This window comes from Rosa rugosa, chromosome 2 (assembly GCF_958449725.1).
Source record: "Rosa rugosa chromosome 2, drRosRugo1.1, whole genome shotgun sequence".
Taxonomy (NCBI): Eukaryota; Viridiplantae; Streptophyta; class Magnoliopsida; order Rosales; family Rosaceae; genus Rosa; species Rosa rugosa.
In genome coordinates, this window is record NC_084821.1 from 41,079,721 (window position 1) to 41,102,424 (window position 22,704).

Sequence of the window (22,704 nt, forward strand, 5' to 3'; positions counted from 1 at the left end):
GTCTTCGAACTGTTTGTAAGAACGTATTTTCCATCATTGGAGCTTCGAAAAGAAAAAGCGTTGGTGCCTTTAAAATTTTCACTAAAAATTAACAAAATCAATGAGGCAATGGTGTTCAGAGAAAGCACTAGTTAGAAGAGTGAGACAAGATGTTGTTCTCCCCTCTGATGCTTTTGGAGCATCCATGAGGTAACTACATTTTAAAGTTTTCTTTCTAGGCTTAAATTTTAAGATTTTAAATATCTATCTCTAATTACTATAATATATATATATATCTGTCTCTAATTCGTCGCTGGGCTAGGTCGTGGCGCTACTGCTCATGTCGTCTAGAACGAAAAGAAGGCAAATGCATTATATACCCACAAAAATTGGAAAGTTGTACACCTTGCCTAACCAGCAATGGGAATATTTTTTACCAGAATTATAAGGTATTGCTCATGGAACAACATCCCAACCTTTACCCCTTTTTTTTTAATTGGGAGATGTGCATAAAATTTACCTATTTCTTTGTTTAAGAAAAGAACTAACTTAGGTTTTTTATTTATATATTTTTTTTTTTAAATTTAAACTATACTAAAACGCAAACCAGATATGGACAAACGAAATGATGAGTGTTTGATCTTGATGAAACAAAGGTATTTCCCGAGAGTTTAGTAGGCAACAAGACGGTTTATTTTTACTCTTAGAGATGGATTGGTACTCTTTTGCTATTGAGTTGTTGTCCTAGAACTCATGCTTTTTAAATAATTGTGTGCAGATTTTTGGTATGGCAGAGAAGGAGATGGAATACAAGGTTGAGTTGTTCAACAAGTAAGTTGACATCACAAACGAGTAATGGGGTTTTTGCAAGATAGTATTTGAATCCAATTTCTTTTCTATCTCAGCTCCAATAGTTTGAGAAATTAGTTCAGGTGCTTCTTTGCCATGCACATTGTCTTCCATTCATTCATTTATTTTGGCTTTTCACACCTGCTTCCTTCTATTTCCATTAGCTCTCATATTGATCAGCATATCTGATCATTGTACAAGACAATGTGGTTCAATAATACTTTCTGCACCTACACATGCATTCGTTGTATTGATCTTTTTCTTATGCATGTTTCATGCATTAGACTATTCATTTGGTTTGTGATGAAATTGGGAATTGTCTAGATATTGAATATGTTGGTTTGATTAATTATGCAGGTGTAGTTCTTATAATTTTCTTATCTCTGATCACATTGAGAATTTTTGGGTCATTGGTTAGGCATTGTTTGAATATCTAGCCAATCTTTTTCTCAAGCGAGACTGCAGTTCGTTCTTGGCTAAAGAGGACTATGAAGGTTCCGACGACTTGACAAGGAGTGCAAAATCGAAGAGAGAAGGTGTGGGAAGGGGCGGATGGATTTTGGAGGGTGAATGTGTTCGTCAAAACCATCTGTTTATTTTTGGGTTTATCATTTTTTATCTTCAATTTAATGAAGGCACCTGCTGCAATATGTTGCTGCAGAGCAACCCCATTAGTGGAAGCTAGCTGCTTGACTTTGGTTTTCATCACAAACAAAAACTCATCCATCCATCCATCAAAACTCTTTTTAAGTTTTGATATTATCCACAGACACATCGCAGAAAAGAAAAAGAAATGCCAGTTTTTTTTTATAAAAAAAATCTCTCTCTCACTCTCTCTCTCATACGCTCTCTTATTATTGCAATTTGCTTATTATTTTATTCAAAATGGTTATTCCATTTGCATTGTCCATTGTAAAGATTGAAACTTTGCCTCAAGTCTCTGCTTGGTTTGCATTGTTTGATTTATTAGGCGTGTTTGATCCTTCCTATTTTATTGGAATAAGAAATGGCATAAATTAACACCAACCCTTTCTGGTGTTGTTATTATCAAACACAAGAGAATTTGCTTGACTTGGGGATGTTTTTCAGTCATGCTATAGAAAACATCAATGTTGAACAGACTTGAACTTTGGTAGTTAAGTTAGTTTGTATGAGTAGCTAGCTTTTGTTGCGTTTTTAGGAGAGAATGACATAGAGGACGAAGAGGATCAAGAAGAAACCGATGAAGATGAGGAGCAAGAGGATGATGCCCAAGATTAGTATAGTACATACTGAACATCCTTTGATATTGTTATCTCATCTAATAACTCTACTTTCAACAATCTCATCTGTTATGAGTGTTATCAATAGTTCCCTACGTACACATTCAAACAATTCCAATTAACCAGAAGGAATGAGAAGATCGAGGGATCCAAGGATAGGAGTTGGGCCAAACTCCAGGCAGGGGAGATAGCTGCATGCCAAAATTTGGTACATCCTAGCTTTTGCATGGTATAAAGTTGGAAAAAAAAATTCAATTGAATATAAAAATTAGAGAACAAAAGAGCAATAAAAGACCATACAAAATTTAGCGAGCATAAAGTAGAAATTCTACCCCGCTGCATCGCTCGGGCTCTCATGCCTAGTAAGAAACTAAATATTGTAATTAATTCTATCTGAAATTACAGGACTGAGCTAGCACATCTGTTCTACCACCCAATACTCCTGTCACGAGTGGAAATGATACTTTTTGTGCATCATGCCTATGTCATGATTGGACAAAAATGTATGGCAGGGGACTACACAATTTGGAAGAGACTACAAGAAAAGCAAAAGTACATGACTATAGAGAGCATGATCAGTGGACAACCAATACTAGAGGCAGTATACCACGACTTTGAGAGGGAGTACAAAACAAGCGCAAGGGCAGCTTTTAAGTTCTACCGACACTGCATCTTACACTACAATGATTATTAGGTTTATGCTGTTTGTAAATGAATACTTGCAGGTGTAGTTCAGGTTGAGGATTTAGGAAAGAGCGTCAAAATCACTGAGAATGACACTTTTTAGTGGAAGGGGTAGCAAAAATCTCCATCATCGCACAAAATTGTAATAAAACTCCCATGGTTCAATTATGGATATGATAAGAAGCTTCTGGAAAATTAGAATAATATACTTAAGAAACCCTTCTGATTCTTTTAGCTGTTAGGACAGATCCTTTTTACTGGAGACAAGTCTTTACCGTTAAGTCGCTAAGCACTCATCCCTCTACAAGCTAAACATCCGTTTAGAGTTTTAAAAGTGTGGCCACCAAAAGGGTGAAATTTTTTCCCGCACAGATCGGAATGCTCTTGAAAATATCTTCCATTTAATTCAAACAAATATTCTGCAATTCAAGGTAAACATAGGCTAGCAACCAGTTATCAAGACTTAGAGACTAGGTAAAAGCATAACATTGAAACAAGATACCACAAACTTCTCCATTTCAGTTAGCAATAGTTCCACATGCTACTGTACAAATCGCTCCTTATAAGCATAATACACTCTCTTTTCTTTGATACGGTCGTAATCTTCGTCAACACCCTCGTTTATATATATATATTTTTTGATATGGTAAAAGTGTACTTCGTCTAAACGTTAGTTTTTTTTTCTTTTAGCCTAACAACCTAGTATTCGTACAAATCGAAGTGAAATTGACCAAGATGTGGGCAGATTTGATTTCAAGATGAGACTTTGTGGAGATTTAATATTCTAGTTGGAGTTAATGATGAAATGGATAATGTAATTAGCGCAATTTTCTTATCATCTCAACTAGAGGTGGCAAACGGGCCACTAGGCTCGAGCACGACACATTTAATAATATTGGCCCATAGGCCAATCTAAGAACGACATGTTCGGGGTGACCCGTTACAAACATAAATAGAAATATAAAAATTTACAATGATGAGATTCGAACATTAAACATCTTTATCGAAAATATCTGGACAACATGCACCACAATGATATTCCATCAATGTTGATAAAGTAGTTAAATAAAACATTATATCCTTACTTTGACATAAGTATTAGGGAAAAAATATTAAATAGATGTTTATTAAAAAAGATTAGTCTCACAATAGTACAACTATAAAATTGTGAAAGAAATATGATGCTATATATTCATTTTACAAAAATAAAAACAATACATTTTTGAGTTTTTCTTTCTTTCTTTCTTTCTTTCTTATAGTGGAATATTAAAAAACATTAGGAAACTAATTTTTTTTTTTTTTTTTTAAAATAACATCCGAAATTTTATTGATCAGCTACAATGATTACAATCATACATGATGGCATCCAAGATTAAAGCTGGAGCTTGAGCAAACCACTCAAAATAACCCTCATTCCCAAAAGCATGGCTAGCTTGTGAGCCCCCGAAAATTTTGTTTAATTTTTAGAATGTAATTTTTTCGCCAATAAGATTTTCGCAAGGTGATTTAAGTGAAGAAATCGATTTTGGAAATTGTTTTGGTGTCGAGACCACCTACTGGGCCGACAATTTAAGTTTGGGCCAGCATCCTTCGTTTTGGGCCTAGAAAGTTACTAAAGTTCATTGAAGCAAAAGATCGTCTAAGCAAATTTGAAAGGAAGGCGAATTGAGTTGTAGTGAAGATTTGAATTTTTAGTTTTAACGAAGTTGAGTTTTGGGCTTAGGACGAAGTCAAGAATTAATTTAGGAAGTTTCAGACGAAAAGCGAATGAAAGAAAAGTCCCGAGCCCAAAACCCGAAAGAAATTAGCTAGAGGAGTTTTGTAACTCGTCGAAAGGGCAAAACTGACATTTCTTACGCACTAGTATAAATAGGATAGAAACCCTAAAACCTCAAAACTCTCCTCTCTCCCTCTCGGCCGCATCTCTCTCTCCCCCGAGCTCTTGCACTCTCTCTCTCTTCTTCCCTCTGCAGACGCCGGAAAACCCTATCTCTGACCACCACCTTGCAAAACTACCACCGCCCATCAATGCAGCACCAAGATACGACCCAAACCCAAGAGAAATCGAAGCCATGCATCGACCCCAACCTCTCTCTTCCGTTCTCCTTCTCTCTGACACCACCGGAGACTCCAGCTCCGGCCACCATCTCATCACACTGCCTCCACCGGTCGACGCAACACCCAAACCCGACCATAACCCGAGCCTTACCGCACACATGCATCGCCTCCAGCCTCCGCACATGTTCCTCAAAGCAGCGACGCCACTGCTCGTTGGCTTTCCTTGATTTCCGGCCATCAGCTCACCACACCGCCATCACTTCTCGACTCAGAACTCGCCGGACGTCTAAACCTTGAATCCCTATTGACTGCCGATGCCGGAAAGCACCGTACACGTCTTATGCCGGAGTCCTAGCTTCTGCTAAGATCGATTTGTCTCCTCCGATCGAAATTGAGCTGTGCCTCCACCAACGAGCTCGGGGCAAGCCGATTGTCAAAGCCCAGAAGCCTCTCCACTAACCCGACGTCAGAGGAACCCGTAAGTGCCATCACCGGAGCTCAAAGCTCTGGGTTTCAACGTTCTCCAATATCCAGCTCAAAGCAAGCTAAACCACCTTCAGAAATAGAATCAGTACCTCAAAAACCTCCAACCCTCAAAACCCCAAAATCCGGGGCTGCTCCGAAACGTCACACGCGCCGCACGCGCCGCCGTTTGCGCGTGAAAGTTTGTAACTCCGCTGCCCACGACCGCCGGACTCTCAGATTGACTTAACTAGGTAATTTTCGACACCTCTCTTTGGTTGAGGCCTTTATTCTATTATGAACTGGAAGCCCTAATCGTGTGTTATTCGATTTGGAGGAATTTGGAGGAATTGAGGTTTGTGGAATCTGCGTTTTTGGAGTTTTGGAGAAAGGAGAGAAACTGTTGGGTCAATTCGATTGATATCGTGAAAAGGGTAAGGACCTCGAACTCAGTTTTGGTTGTAAAGTTGGTTAGGTGTTGAATACTGAATGTATTGTTTTTCTGCTAGAGGTTCGAATGGTTGATGGTGGTGAAGCACAGCCATGTTAAGTTGACTGCAAGTTTGGAGAAGAAAAATGGTAAGGGTTGGGTATTTGGATCTATTTTGCCGTGTATTGTTCATACTTAGCGGAATGGTGGTGTTTTGGGTTATTTGAAAAGATATTGATATGTGTTTGGGAACTTGCCATGTTAGTGAACAAAGATGAGAGTGGTTGAATGCTTGAATGTATGGAGAGATTTGGGTTGTCAATTAAATTGGTTTGGCTGTTATTAATTTTGGAAAAATGTTGTTTCACAAGAATGAACAAAGAGAGACCGATTTTGTGGGTTTTGACAAGTAAATTAGTGTGGTGAATGATATTATTGAGAATGGGTTAAAAGTTGAATTAAGTATTCTATAGCTATCATATCCCGAAATGAATTTGAGAAACAAATTGTTCGGGAATGCAATTATTTATTTAAGGTTAACGAGTAAGTAAAAAGGGTGAAACCGGTTTACCCAAATTACATAAAGACACGAAGTATGATCTCCATATCCCGGATAAGCTTACGACGTTAAGTGGATTGTTCGGGAATGGAAATGGCCATTTGTTTTCTTAAAGTAAAAAGGGTAAAGAAATGAAGGTGAAAGTGCTAAGTATAATCACCATATCCTAGATGATTCAAATGCTATATCATTTGGATTTGGATTGTTTGGGAATGGATAATAGAATTTATCAACTAAAGGAAAATTCTACAAACACAAGTTCTAGATCATTGTTCGATTAAAGGATAATTCGATGGACTATAAGGAAACTAAGTAAATGCTTTGGTTGCTCGGTTAGTTGAGTTATAATGAAGTCAAGTTACTTATTGGTTTAATTTTATTATAAAGGACTTGTGCGTGTGCCTTTGGAACCGGATGAAGTATCGAAAGTCGAAAAGGAAGCTAATTGTGGACGAGCACTCCATATCCAGGTAGGGTGAGCTGTCCCTTCCTTGTTAGAGGCTTTTCAGTATATGTGGAATTCTATACTATGATAGTATGTTGCCTGCAAGAACGTTTTTGGTTGTTCATTAGTCGATGCCTCGTGATACATGTGTTTTCAGAACTGATAATTGCTAATTGTGAAAACCGAGGCTAGACTTGCATGTTGAGATACTGTACCCTTGTATGTGTGTACTTGTGACCTGAAAGTGAATGGGACCTAGATGCGTTGATTCCTAGGGATCCCACGGTGTCGATAACCGTGAACCTCCGGAGGGGGCTGTGCTCCTATGTTTGTCGGGGAAAGGTAAGTACAGACAGTGAACCAGTCATAGGAGACTCAGAGCCAGGAAATGGACACTTTCGCTACTTGTAGTCACAAGGACTACAGAGTAGTTGGCTGGTTCTCTTACTCAGGACGAACCAGATCGGTCACTGATTTATTTTACTTTAGCCGGCAGGTAAGTATATCGGAGCTCCAAATTGTGTGAAGCATACTGCATATGCTTTATAAAAGAAACAAATGTTTGTGGTTGCCACTTTTCTTAAAGCATTTTTCGATAAACGTGCACAATATTATGTAGTAATATTTTCAAGTATATTATTTTTTCAAACCTAGCATGGTTGGGTCGGCCCCTACTGGGCATGCGAGGACGAAAGCTCACCCCTACTATAGTGTGCAGGTTTCGAGCATGTGGTCGGGAAGCGTACAGGGGAGGCACATGGCACGGCTTGGCGCATTTCTCTTTAGTTTCATCAAAAGAAGGTTTTGGTCCTTAATCGGATTTTGTAGTAACTTACCTATTTACTTCTTATTTATTTGTTTGTTTTCTACTCACTTATTTACAAAATTCCGGGAGACCCGTAACCCTGGGGCGCGTCTCCCATACTTGTAGTTACTTAGTGATCCGTTTTATTTTCCAAATTGGGCTCCGATCGCAAGCCCAAAACTCTTAGCCCATTTCGAATTCCGCTTTTGAAAATGTGTTGTTTGGTTGCTAGAATGATTTGTCCAAGAAAGTGTTTTGTAAACCAACAACCTAAACTCAAAAGGCCTTGCGGTTTCGGGTTGATGAGCTATCGAGATGCCATTCGTGACATGTCGATTCCTCATTGGCTCGGAGTCGCGGCGCTGTGGGACCCCCTTTCGGGTCACTACATAGCTAACCTATAAACCACACAGTTTGTAGAATGAGGAACACGTACTCAAAAATTTATGTTTTCGATTTCCCCACATGCAATGGACAGGACCCGCCCCAGATTTCACCCTGAAATTCGATGTGGCCCTGTGGAGCGCACCTTAGGAATAACTCTACCCAAAATTCGGCAGAATCACCCCTAAAGATGGACTAATTAAAACTTGTAGAAAACACAATATACACTTCTAAACTAAAACCACCCTTAATCTTCTGGAGCCACTATGCTCCCCAAATCACATCAACTCCACAACCAAGTGAAAATAAGTTCAGCACTTCCACAATAGTCAACTGAATACTCGAAATTTAAATGTGTCTCCAAATACACAAATACAAATCTCAACTTAAAAACATTAATCTCACAGGTTATCAGAGATATCTAAGGGAGGACAAAGAAATTGAGGTACAAATAGGTTAAATAAGTAACCTACAATATAAAATACAACAGCAACTAATGCTATGCCTCAATTCCTACTACGTCGAACCAGCTAATCTGCAGACTGGGAATTTGAAACCGAATGGCTCAAAGGAAAGCATTGAAAAACATATTAGCGTGAGTGGACAAAAATAGATAATCGCAAATAAAACGAAATTGAGAACTTAATACTTTCCCACTTTATTAATTTAAAAATATGATGCATGGAACATTTAAAACAAAATTTTCTTAAAAACGAACCAGCCCTGCTGGAGCCACATTCTTGCTAAAAACCACACTACTTTTTTTTTGTAAATTTATTAGTTGTCCAGAAGCTCTCTCATACACATTAAGCCGGGTTCTATACTTTCTACATTCATCATCCACAGCTAACCTAAAAAGAAAACTATCATCTGTAAAAACTAAATGATGAAGAACAGGAGCACCTAGACACATGCGCAATCCCTGCAAACTACCCTCAATCTTCAATTCCTACGTTGTACTTTAATGTGAAAATTAATTTAATCCTTACATTTTTTTATTTCATCAGAAAAGTGGTGATGTGCTTCAACATGAGATTTTTTTAATTTTTTTTATACGACAATGACATATAAATGCCCCTGAACTGGACCACATACTATTCTCTGAACTCGAGTTAGTGTTGGACGCAAATTTGTATTTAGTGACTTTCTATTGACCATTGTTTCGAAAGAGACTTTTTTTTTCCCTGTTTTAATGTAAAATGTGGGCTAGGGACTTAAGTTTTGAATTTTAGGAGGAGCCAACGTCAAATCACAAAATCTAGAATGAACAATCGATAATTTCATTTGAACTACAAATAGTAACTTTAGATTTGATTTTCTTTATCAATCGATACATATTATTATTATTAAGTTTTTATTTAATGGGTGGATTTGAAAAGATTAAAATTTAAAAAATTGGGTTCAATTGTCAACTCAATCAACTTATTTTTAATAGAAGTTAATATTATTTCACAAATCATTTGCCAAATACAGGGCGGGCTGTATTAGCCCGAACTTTATAGGCTCATGGGCAGGCTTGGGCTTCACATATTTGTGAAAGAACAGGTCATTCCTTGCCTATTTTACACTTAGGGCTACAAATCCCCAGAGTCGGACAATATTTGGGCCATTATATCTTAGAGCAGACATGGCCCAGCCCTACCCATTTATAGGCCTAGTTAAACACACATTTCAAAACCCAGCCTAAATAAAATCCTTCTCTCTCTCTCTATGGGGTACTTGTCATGTGGGATTTTGAACTCCCAATATTATGTCATCTTCTGCTCCAATATCCCTTGACACTTCAAGCTAATTATGGATTGGGTGGTGTTATTCACACATCCCCTCTATTTTCCTATTACTTTAATTAAATTTGTTTCTACAAATTACCCTAACTATCCTCCCTTGTAATTATGTTTCTTTTTCTTTTTTCATTTTTCTATTTGGCAAGTCAATCATCACTACTAGAATAAGTTAATCAGACCACACTTATCACACGACACATGAGTTTTTTAAACTGGTCGTGTATGCTCTACTCAGCCAACACATAGTCATTTGGTAAATTGAGAGATTTCAGACAACAATAACAAGGACATCTGTTGTCTGAAAAACCAAAAAAATAAACAAAAAATTAATTTATGTTTTAGGAAAACCGAAATTGGGAGATAATTGAGTTGTACTTTCATTGATAATAGAGGTCTCCTTATATAGAGAATTACAAGAAAAGAATATCAGTCTTATAAAGAAACTGAATCGTACAATGATTGAAATATATTCATAGATATCGGTAAGACTAACCCTATTACAACTCAGACAAGTAATTAGAGTTTGGGCCAGACACACAAACTAGGTGTTCTTAAACACTCCCTGTTATGTTGCCAAACGTGGTGCTCCTCTCGTTGCCTCGTCAAAAACATTACCGAGTAACAAAAACTCAGTGAGACAAAAATAACCTTGGTCGAAGGAGAAAAAGAGTACAACATACCCTTCATGTTTCGAGACCATACATGTGGACATCTACCCCTGATGTCTGCATCTCCCCGTGATGACTATGGTCATGGGAGTTTGGATAACTTCCGCAAACGATGCTACCAACATGTTTCTCGAAAGGTGGATTTAGACAATGACTTAGTAAACAAGTCTGCCATATTGTCCTCAGATCGAACCTTGTTCACTTTGATCTTGAGAAGAGTCTGTTGCTGCTAATGATGCTTGATGCTGTCGCCTTTGATGTAGCCTTGCTTTATTTGTTCAAAGCAAGCATCATTATCCTCATAAATGCTCGTAGGCTCATATGTGGTAGACTTCAAACCACAATTGCTTTGAACATGCGTAATTATGGATTTAATCCATATACATACACAAACTACTTCGTGAAGAGCAATAATCTCCGCATGGTTCAAAGATATAGCGACTAGGGTTTGTTATGTAGACCTCTAAGATATCGCGATCTTATCCATGGTGAACACATGACCAGTTTGGGAATGACCCATTGTGTGGGTCAGAGAGGTACCCAGCAACAGCAAAACCTTCCAAAACACTAACGTCGTTTTGGGATGAGGATAGAGGATGCATGCCAGTGTTGGCGGCGTTCCTGGTGTGTGATGGGTCCGAATCCATCGTCTCTCTGTAGGGATAGAACAAGCCCATATCAATCGTACATCTCAAGTATCAAAAGATATCTTTTACACCAATTCAATGGCGTCTTGTTGGCACAGAGCTATGTCTAGCTAACAAGTTCACTGCAAATGAGATGTCTGGTCTTATGCTTTGAGCTAAGTACAATAATGCGCCTATTTTAGTCAAAGTAGGACACCTTTGCCTCTCACAGATCTTTGTCATCATCCTTTAGATGAAGAGGATCATTTTTAGGATCAAGACTACGGACGATCATGAGCGTGCTTGAAGGCTTGACATTGTCAAAACGCCTAAGCATCCATCAACACGGTGCTCAAGTTCCAAACCGAGACAAAATTGTGTTCTCCCAAGATCCTTCATCTCAAACTCGGATTTCAAGTGTTCAGCAGTTTCCCTTAACTCTTTAAGGGCTTCCAAAGAAGATCATGTCACCAACATCAATCGCGATAGAATCCAGAACTTGTCATGAAAACGCGCGAACATATCTTTCCCCAATCAAGTAGTCACTTTAGTGAGCGTTTCAACCTCTTTGCAAATGCGCTCCGTGGTCTAGAGCCACTTGACTTGGGTGAATGAAGTCCACCAGGAACCTTCATGTATATTCCGTATCTAGATCCCCATAAAGATACGTAGTGACCATATTCATAAGCTGCATGTTCAGTTATTCAAAAACTACCAAATTGACAGGGTAGTGGAGTGCAATGACATTCATTACGGGAGAATAAGTCTCCTCGTACTCGATTCTAGGCCGTTTTGTGAGAAGCCTTGCACCGTAAGGCAAGATTACTATCTCTTTTTCTCATCACGCTTTCTAACGAAGGCCCATTAGACAACAGGTTTTATGTTAGAAGGTGTCGGCATCACTAGCTCGAAAAACCTTCCTCTTCGTTAGAGAATCCAACTTAACCTGGATCACATCTTTCCATTTAGGCCAAATTTCTCTATGTTAGTATTCATTCATCAACGGAGCATGATTTGATATCATCGGACTCAACAAACTCATGCGCTATGAAATTCATCATCAGTACACTAGTGTAATTTTCAAAGAGCTCTATATTCTCTGAAACAGGTTCTGACGTTGAGGCGTTCCCCAATAATAACCTTAATCCGGAACATTCTTATGAGACGGATTTTGAGTGTCTATGACCAAAGGATCAGGATGTGCCAAAGTATCATTCGAACCCACCGGCTTCCCACGCATCCTAGCTGGGGCCATGGCCTATAACGCCAGAGTGCCACTCTCTATGGCGTTGGTGTCATGCCTACCTCCGTGTAGGGTGGCGTTACGTCCTCTCGTAAGAACGTCCATCCTTGCAGGCATATTTGTAGTAGATATGTGTGATCTCGTCACTTTAGCGGGGATCGAGATGAGACATAGTAAGGACAGACCACGACAATTCCTGTCTTTCTTGTTGAACATTCGTGTTCTTATCTCCCCCTAACGACGGGAAGACTGTCTCATCAAAGTGACAATCCGCAAATCTAGCGATAAAGAGCAGACGATTGTTAGAGTCTCATATCCAACTTATAGGCCTATTCATCTGTGAGGACCCATCTTAGTGCACTGTGGCGGCGCAATAGGTAAATAAATGATGCACTCAAAGATGCGTAAGTACGAGATACTTGTACCCAGTCACTAGCTGTAACGTAGAGATAGATTGAGTGGCGGTAGGTCGTAGACGAATTAACATAGTTGCATGCTATATTGCATCACCCCAAGCAGATATAGGGAGATTGGTGCGGATTACCAATGTCCAAGGGTATTATGTGGCTGACGATTGTTGGAGTCTCATATCCAATGTATAGGCCTATTTGTCTGTGAGGACACATCTTAGTGCGTTGTGGCGGCGCAATAGGCACATAAATGATGCACTCAAAGATGCGTAAGTACGAGATACTTGTACCCAGTCACTAGCTGTAACATAGAGATAGATTGAGTAGCGGCGAGTCGTAGACGAATTAGCATAGCTGCATGCGATATTACATCACCCCGAGCGGATATAGGGAGATTGGTGCGCATTACCAATGGTCGTTTCCGCGAGACCATTTAGGTTGTACATGAGAATATGATGTCCAACATCAGTCCCAGTGCAATAATCATCGAAAGTCTTCGATGTAATCTCTCTAGCATTGTCAAGTCCAATTGACTGAATGAGATGATCCGGGAAGTGAGCCCGTTGTCATATGATATGTGCTAGGAGTGTAGTATAAGTAGCATGACAAGTTGACAATTGCACAACACGTAACCAGCATGTTTGTGTGTCAACCAACATCATGCGATATTTAAACGTCCTCAAGTTGGTTGAATCAGTCCACAAAATCCCCTCGGATTCTATGTAAGAACAGAATGTGTATTTTCGTATCCTTTACATAGGACATTCTCGGTCCTAATTTCCATAAGGAACAAGCTTTATAGAATGAGCGAAGGGCCTTAGAAGCAACCAATAAGGATTTTGGTTGGACCTGAGCGTCTGAAACGCTATTAGAAGCAGAATTGGTGATTACATCATCGTCTATGGCGTCATGGCCATGGGAAACATCATCCATGGGGTCATGACCATGGGAGACGCCTACCATGGCGTCATTAGAGTGGACATGGGTGGCTCTAAACCGGTGGTGGACGGCGGCGGTGCTAAAGGCAATGGCGGCGGCGGTTACTCTTAGTCTAGGAATCAACCTTTGATTATTGCTTCGTTTCACTCAAAGGAATGGATGTCTGTGTGAAGTTTTTAGTAGACGGATCATCATATCATGACTAGGATGACCTATCCTGTCAAGGCAAAGCCAATGTGTGTCTAAATCTAAAAGATTTTCTCTCATAACTTTATTGGATTTAATAGCTCGGATAGTGGTGACATAAAAATTAGTAGAGAGACACATAAGTTTCTCTAAGGTGCGCCTTTATTCGCAATCATTAGAGGAAATGCGAATGAACTCTTTTCTGTTCTCTACATGCATTTTTGCATGGAATTCGTTGGCTCGAATAGCTCAATAGGGTTCGATTTTTTTGCCCTAGGAGCGTAGAGAGTTTCTGTGACAGTAACCAAGGTGCCATTTGGCAAGAGGAATTTAGGCCATTCCATGTCCTTGAACTAAACTTGATGGCCCAGCCATCGTAGTCACAAAGTAATATGCTCATAATTAAAATGGAGTTATAATGAAAAGAACTCAAAATTTTATTCATAAGCCAACGATGTACATCATTGTTTCTTAGCCATTAAGAAAATCTAATCCGAAACTAGCTAATGCAAAACAAAGGTAGTCGTTTGACTTCTTTTGGTGACTCTAAAATAAATATGACCAGGTGAGTAGGGAGATATCGGTGGAGCAAAGCTCTCTTAAGTACCACTTATCTCAAAACCTTCCTAGACATCATACTCACTTTGGATGAGCATACTTGAAGAGAAACTAAACCAATGACATTTAGTACAAAATATATGGCAATCGCCTATTACATCTCTTGAAAAATAAAGACTTTATTCAAAATCGTCAGTCTCTTGATCTTGGCCTGATTTGAAGTCTTCAACCCTTAGTTCGAGATCACCTTCTTAATCTTCTTGTTCCATGTAGTGAGCTTCTCTTGCTTTACAATACGCTTTGTAGGCAATGACAACACTCTCACGAGCTCTACAAACGTGTGCCCAGTGACCGGATGCTCCACATCGAGAACATACATCTCTGTGCTCAGACTCCCATGATTGAGGCGCTTTGAAAGCGTCATTATGATGGCTCTTAGTGTTGGTGGAGGTAGCTAGGGTTTGAAGGTTACAATTTTATGGTTTCAGGGTTAGGGTTTCATGCTGATAACGTGTTTTAGGAAAACCAAAATTGAGAGAGAGTTGTACTTTCATTGATAATAGGGGCCTCTTTATATAGAGGATTACAAGCAAGGAATATCAGTCTTACAAAGAAAGTGAATCTTACAATGATTGAAATATCTCCGTAGATATCGGTAAGACTAACTCTATTACAACTCAGATGAGTAATCACAGTTTGGGCCGGACACCAAGTTTGTGTGTTGTAACTGTCGTTAAACAATTTACATTTTTTTTTTCATTCAAAACAGTCAAAACCTAAGCCTATCTGAGAAGGGAAAAAAATACAAACAGTACCCAACCTATGGCCCACTAGTAACTTCAGTACCCAAGTTTTCAAAACTATCACTTTGGTGTCCAGGTTATCTAGCCCGACCCAACTTTAGTACCTGGAGCCGTTAACTCAGTAACGACGTCTGACAAGTGGCATATATTGAAGGGTAATTTTGTCTTTTCATATTTAATTCATTATTTATATATATTATTTTTTTTTTACCTCTTCTTCGCTCTCTCTCTAACCATTATCAACGACCAAGACCCGCGCCTCCTCCTCTCCAGCTGGCCCCCCCCTCCCCCCCCCCCCCGCCACAACCCCTGCCGAGAAAATTCAAGAGCTCACCAAAACCCTGTCCCACCAGTTCTGGGGCGTCGCCTCGTTTCTCACCCCGCCGCCTAATGCGGCCGCTCCGAAACCCGCCGAGTAGGGAGAGCCGTCCGATCCGGAGCTCTCCGAGGAGGACGTGATCGCCGGAATCCGGAGAGATTTCGCGGAGATCGACTGAAAGTTCAAGAGCGGGATCTCGAAGCTTTCGAGCAATATGGCGGTTTCAGAGTTCACTAAGATCGCTTCGAATTTGCTTCAGTTTGGATCGGAGGAAGAGGCCGAGGCGGCTGGGCTGGCTCTCGGTGTGACGCCGGAGGTTCTTGCGTTCGTGAGAAATGTTTCTATGCATCCCGAGACTTGGCTCGATTTCCCTCTCTCTGATGATGATGAAGATTCAGATGGTATGCTTGACTTTCGATTGAACTTCAATTTGAGTAATTTGATTCAATGTGTGTTGAATTGTTGCTTAATTTGGTTGTGTTAGTGTAAATTAATGTTTATTTGTTCATCATTTTTATGAAGGATTTGATTTGAGATATTTGCTTTTCGCAAAGAGATTTCGTGTTTGTTGCGATTGCAGCTCTACATACTGAGAATTATGCAACTTAGAGGTTTTTCAGATAAGAATGAGGTGAATCTCAGCTAGGTTTTTCAGACCTGGAGGCGCTGCCGAGTGAAGCTCTCGACGGCTTTGTGGTTCTCTCGGCCAAGCTCCCGATGCCTCTCTCTCTCTGAGACTCACTCACACTATGAAGATGGGAAATGAAATTCCAAAGATTTGGATTGATGTTGTTTGATGTTTCCCAGGCTGTGAGGATCGGAGTTAGGGCCTTGATTGGTGGTGGGATTCGCTGTGACTTCTCTTTTTCTGGAAGATGCGACGGCTTCGGGGACGGTTTTGAACTGCAGACGGCGACCGGGTTTTGGTCACGAAGAGAGTGTGAGGAAGAAGAAGACGAACAGTGAAGGGACCATAATACCCTTCAAAGTTTGCCAGGTGGCTAACACCGTAACGGCAAACAGTGTTTTAGGTACTAAAGTTGGGTCGGGTTAGATAACCTGGGTACCAAAGTGATAGTTTTGAAAACTTGGGTACTGAAGTTACTAGTGGGCCATAAGTTGGGTACTGTTTGTATTTTTTTCCCATATGAGAATCTCGTGTTCCCTCCCTTAGCTAAAAAAATTAGGTCACTCTCCCTCCCAAACGACCCTCATCATCGCTCTCAGCCTCGCTCTCCCTCACCATCGCTCTCACCCTCATCGAGCCTCTCGCCTCCATCTCCCTCGTTTTCCCATCAATCTTGACCCTTCTTCTTCTTCCCAGCTGCGACAGCCGCGTCTTCAGCTTTGAGATGCACCACCGCTTCTCCGACCCCGTCAATCAGTGGTCGAAGGCCGCTGGAAAGCTCTCTCCGGCCACCGACACCCTCGCTTTCTCCGACGGCAACTCCACTTTTCAGATCACCTCTTTGGATAGTACGTTTTTCTTCTCTCAAAGTTTCCATTTTTAGTTTCATTTTCTCAAAGTTTCCATTTTTAAATTTTAGGATTCTTGGAAATTAGGGATTTGATTTGATGTTTTGTTTTAGGTAGTTTGCGTTATACGACGGTGCAATTGGGGACGCCGGGAATGAAGTTTTTGGTGGCGCTTGATACCAGGAGTGACCTGTTTTGGGTGCCTTGCGAAGGAACAGCTTATGCTTCTGTAAGTTTAAGTTGGGTTCTTTTTCTTTCTTCAATTCTGTTAATGTGAAGAAAACTTTTATCTATTGCTAATTGGATAGTGGAATTGTGGGGTTTGAAGTAGTGTTGATGAGAATGTCATTAGTATTTTGGGGGTCTTTTCGGTTTGATTATGCAGATTCTTGTTAAGGGTTAACAAGAAAATATGACCTTTATTTGAAACTGATCATGAACTTAGGAAGAAGAAGCTATGCATTTGTTTCTGTATCTTAAGGGTTGACACTCGGTATTTTGTTGTATTGTTAGATTTGAGGACAAGAATGGAGGCATTGGTGTTTTAATGCATTCATGCACTATTGTTTCTGGCTTTTGCCTGTGGTACTTGAGTAATTGGGTGCTATTTACTGTGGCAGAATTTCAAGGTCAGCAAATATGACCCCAAAGTCGACTAGCAAGAAAGTCCATTGCAACAACAGGTTGTGTATGCAGCGTAATATATGTCTAGAAGCATTCAACACCTGCCCTTATAGGGTCTCTTATGTCTTTAATCAAACTTCTACTTCTGGGATATTGGTAGAGGATGTTCTGCACTAAACAACTAAAGATAGTCATCACGAATATGTTGAGGCATACATTACCTTTGGGTGAGTTCTGTGGTATGATAAGCTTTTACAATCTTTTGTCCGTTTTGTATTAAAATATCATATATTCAGCTAAAAGGGCATTTTGAATTTTGAAGTTGTGGACAGGTGCAAAGTGGTTCATTCCTGGGTATTACTGCTCCTAATGGTTTGTTTGGTCTTGGTATGGAGAAGATATCTGTTCCTAGCATTTTATCCCGGGAAGGCTTTACTGCAGTGTGATGACCTCAATTTTTATTTAGGCTGCTTTATTGAATTATTTCTTTGATCCTTCTTGTTTTGTGTGTGTGTTGTGCTCTAAGTAAGATCGAGTCACATTGGGTACTAGTTATAGAAGTTGTTTGAATTGTGTATGTTTGTGTTGTTGTTTATTAATTATTTTTTATAAATATCTCATTTGGGCTTTAGAAGCATCTAGCCATCTGTCTAGATGAAAACATGTTGTTTACTCTCTTCCATCCATCAAGTTCGTTCGGTAAAGTACATTACGACCATACACCTCAGTCCTTCTCCTCTTTCTCTACTCTTCTAGACATACCGATATCTTCTCTCCAAGCCAAAATACTAAATCTGTAATAGCTCAAAAGAAAACAGAGAAGTCGTCATGGCTATTCACTACCCAAGAATCTGAAATTCTTCTTTGCTTACAGCTGCCACTAGTAAGTTCGATTTGCCTCTCTTCTTAAACCCAATTGTTCTGCTTCAACCATTCAAGAAATTGGGATGTGATTTGCTGTAAATTTGATTTAGTGGCTGGATTTGCTGAAAAGGGTGTTAGCAATTGGAATTGATTTGCTGTAGCTATTGATTGGCTTTATTAGCCGCTGAACTAAGGCTTGAGGTAGGGAAGACAAAACCTTCCTATAGCTTAGATTTTAATCTGGTATGTATTGGGATTGACTGCTTTAGATTGCTTCCTTTACGAATTTCTAAGTATGAGATTTTGTTTTGGGTATTAATTGATTTGTAAGTGGAATCTTGTTTGATATGGAATGCTTTCTCTTCGGGAAGCCTGGATTCCTTTTTGTTTTGCAATTATATGAAGGATTATACAAAGTAATAACTGTCCTTGCTTCTTATAATCATTACACTTTGTTCTTTTAGCTTGATTTGAAATAGTATTTAAGCAAAATTTTTAACATTGATTTCTGGAAGCATCTCTCTCCCAATTTTCTAATGTCGAATAGTCATTGTCTTATCAAGTTTTACTTTGCTTGTGGAATGTTTGCTGACTATTTTGCATTGCTGAATATCTATCGCTGTTCTCACATGGAATACCTCTGCATGAAATCTTTTTTTTGAATGGAAGGGTTGGATTTATAAGATCCTTACTAGGAAGTAGAAAGGCTTACTAATGGAGGGTTAATCTGATGTACTTTTGATACTAATGTGGTGGAAAAACTTTGAAAGCAAGTTGCTCTTTTGTTTGTAAAGTAAAGCATTTTGTGCTCCCTCACCTTACTGATTCTAGCATGTTTCCTTCTCTTCAGCTTTGGAATGACAGAACTAATTATGAAGATGTACTTGAGTTTCTAAACTTTCAGTTTGTTATTGGCGAATATTTTACCAAGTGTTGAAAAAGTGTACATATATGTGTATTGTATAGACTGTCTTTTTAGACAACCACTTTCAGTTTTCTTACCATGCTAATACATTTAGTTCACAATTTTTTTTGCTATACATCTATAACTCTTTTACCTGTTGCTTTCCATACTAAACAAATTTATTTGCTCGTCTGAAAAAGAAAAAAAAAAAAGCTTGGACTGATTTTCAATTTAAATGCACCACATTAGTCATAATCCTGGTATGGGTTATGATATGCAAATTCCTTTTTCCATGTGTTTTGGACATGATGGAGTTGGGAGAATCAATTTTGGTGACAAGGAGAGTCCTGACCAGGAAGAGACCCCATTTAATTATAACCCTTCACAGTAAGTGGGAATATCAGTTACTTGATGCTTGTTATTCGTGCGATCCGAATGATATGATTGTTATTTAAAAGGATGTCTTAACATTGTTTTTATCTGCCATTATTTGTGATTCATTTAGTCCAACCTACAACATCAGTGTAACTCAATTTAGAGTGGGGACATACATTATGTACATTGATTTCACCGCTTGTTTTGATTCTGGGACTTCTTTCACATATTTGGATGACCCGACTTAAACAAGGATTTCAGAGTGTAAGCTGCCCCTCTCTCTCTACACACGCACACACATTGGTTACATACATTATTAATACCCATGTATAACTCATGGTTAATGCTTTATAACTATTGCAGTTCAATTCACAAGCTCGAGATAAGCGTCATCCACCTGACTCAAGGATTCCATTTGAATATTGTTATGATATGAGGTCTCATTTAGCTCTTTTGTCTGTGCTTTCTTTTGATTCTAACTCCCAATCTGATTACATGTATTTTATTTTTTATAATTCCTCTTCTTTTCATTTGCAGTCCTGATGCAAATGCTAGTTGGATATCTGGTGTCAGTTTAACAATGAAAGGTGGAAGCCAGTTTGAAATATATAATCCAATCATCGTTATCTCCACTGAGGTAATGTTTTGTTATTACTTTATTTGTTTTTAGCCAAGAATAGTGGTAAGTAACTAAGTATCTTCATTGCTAATGTTTTACAGAGCGAGCTGGGTCTATTGCCTGGCTGTTGTCAAGAGTTTGGAACTATATATAATTGGACGCAAGTCCTCTTCATAGCAGTTTTCGCATGCTTAATTTTTAACTTAAAAGTAAGCGAATGGAATACATGGCTAGGAACTTAGGATTTTCGTTACCTCAAGTTAAGTTGACAATTACTCAGTTTATTAGTATCTTCTGCTGCTGGTAATCCATCGCTGTTGTCAAGAGTTTGGAACTATATATAATTGGACATGAGTCTTCTTCATAGCAGTTTTCGCATGCTTAATCTTTAAACTTAAAAGTAAGCGAATGGAATACATGGCTAGGAACTTAGGATTTCGAGCATCTTCTGCTGCTGGTAATCCATTCATAGCAGTTTTCGCATGCTTAATCTTTAAACTTAAAAGTAAGCAAATGGAATACATGGCTAGGAACTTAGGATTTCGAGCATCTTCTGCTGTTGGTAATCCATAATGATTGATGACGTAGTCTTTAACAACGAATTAGAAAACAGCTACTGTGACTTTCTAGTTGCATTATTGTTAAATGCTGGCTTATGCTTCAGCTATTGACCCCTCTACAGAAAACTGAATGATAGGCTACCATGTTGTATTTGACAGAGAGAGAAAGGTGTTGGGATGGAAGAAGTTTGACTGTATGTATTACTCATCTATATGCACACACACCTATGCTCCATGGTCTTATGTATGATCTTTTTCCATGACCAAGTTTCTTTACTGCAAATGCAGGCTATGAAACTGAGGACCTTCATACTTACTTACCTTTGATACAATATGCATTCTGACATTGATTTGCTGCAACTAGTTGTCATCTGATATTGTATGTGAATGTTGTTGTTTTGTGCTTTACCAACTTAAATTGGTTTGTTGGAATATTGTCATCTAATATTGCTCTCTGAAAATATGCTTATTGAAATTGTGGTTGCTGGATTGCATTGTTCTGGACTACTTTGCATGTTTTCGATCAGTTTATATATAGTCATGGATTATTGGATAGTTTTCTGAATACTAAGTGCAAACTAATTTGTTTCAGTGTGAGAAAAGAGGGAAGGCAGCAAATATGCAGCACCATATTGATGCAGTCAGAACAGAGTGGGCAAAATTTGTTGTTAAAACATATATGCAAGCACTGTCGCATCTATCTGGTTAATACTTGGGTTTATGGACTTATTTTGGTAACTTGGGATTGCTGAATTGATCTGGACATGAATTTGTACGTTTGTAAATGTGTTGGATATGGCAATGTATGAAACAGATGGCAGTAATCTATGGAAATGTGGTATTTTGGATATGTTTTGGACATGAAATTTCATATCTGCAACCAATTGTGCAAAGCCAACTCAGACAACAAAATATAGGTCAAGTGTCTATTGTCTAAGATTAACTCAGACAACACATACTTAAAGCAGCAAATAATTCATGTTGTCTGAACATGCCATTCACATAACAGATGTAACAAAACTCATGCTGTCTGAACTTGCCATTTACACAACAGATATAACAAAACTCATGTTGTCTAACCTCATTTCAGACAAGATATATAACAAAATCAATGTTGTCTGAGATTCATTTCACTCATCAGATGTAACAATAAACTGTTGAATGAGGTTCATCAAATACAATTGAAAACACTAAAATGTGTCGTCTGAGTGTTCAGTGAGATGACATATTCCATTTTGGAACTGTTATTGTTAATGCATCTCGCACAACTGAGAAAAATGACGCAATGTTGTTCAAGATATACTCGAGACCATAGATTCTTAAACATTTTGATGTTTGAGTTTCACTAAACACAACATAAATAAATGTACGTGGCACTTGTTGGAGATTCATTTCAGACAACAGTGGTTTCCCAACAGTGTACGTAGTCTGAAATTCATTTCAGACATCACGTAGTTATGTTCCGCTTGTCTGAGATTCATTATGCACAACATAGTTCTCTTAAAAGTGTTGGGGTAATATAATGTTTCTGAACAACCATTAAATGAACTATTGTCTAAATATCTAACAGATAATAGTTTGGGAAAATGATAATTTACCCAATTTTAGGGTTAATTAACCCCACTTACCCAAACACTCTAAGAGATTGCCTACTTACCCAATATTTAATATATATTTTTCCCTAATACCCAATTAAGTATTTTTTTATTCCTTTTTATTTATTTTTGGGACAATTTTGCCCTCTCCTTCTTTGTCACTTATAGAGAGAAGTCATCGGAGACCTTGCCGGACTCCGGTGACCAGTGGCCGGCCGCGAACTCCGGTGACCA

General features: G+C 38.9%; 1 long non-coding RNA gene and 1 pseudogene across 1 annotated transcript; both read left to right on the forward strand.

Annotated features, from left to right (window-relative positions):
• The first annotated feature begins 4,684 nt into the window (after window positions 1-4,684).
• Window positions 4,685-6,138, forward strand: LOC133732960 (uncharacterized). Its single transcript, XR_009857426.1, has 2 exons — window positions 4,685-5,728; window positions 5,804-6,138. It is a non-coding gene; the product is annotated as an uncharacterized LOC133732960 (long non-coding RNA).
• A 10,481-nt stretch (window positions 6,139-16,619) lies between these two features.
• Window positions 16,620-21,725, forward strand: LOC133730755 (aspartyl protease family protein 1-like; annotated as a pseudogene).
• The last annotated feature ends 979 nt before the right edge of the window (window positions 21,726-22,704 follow it).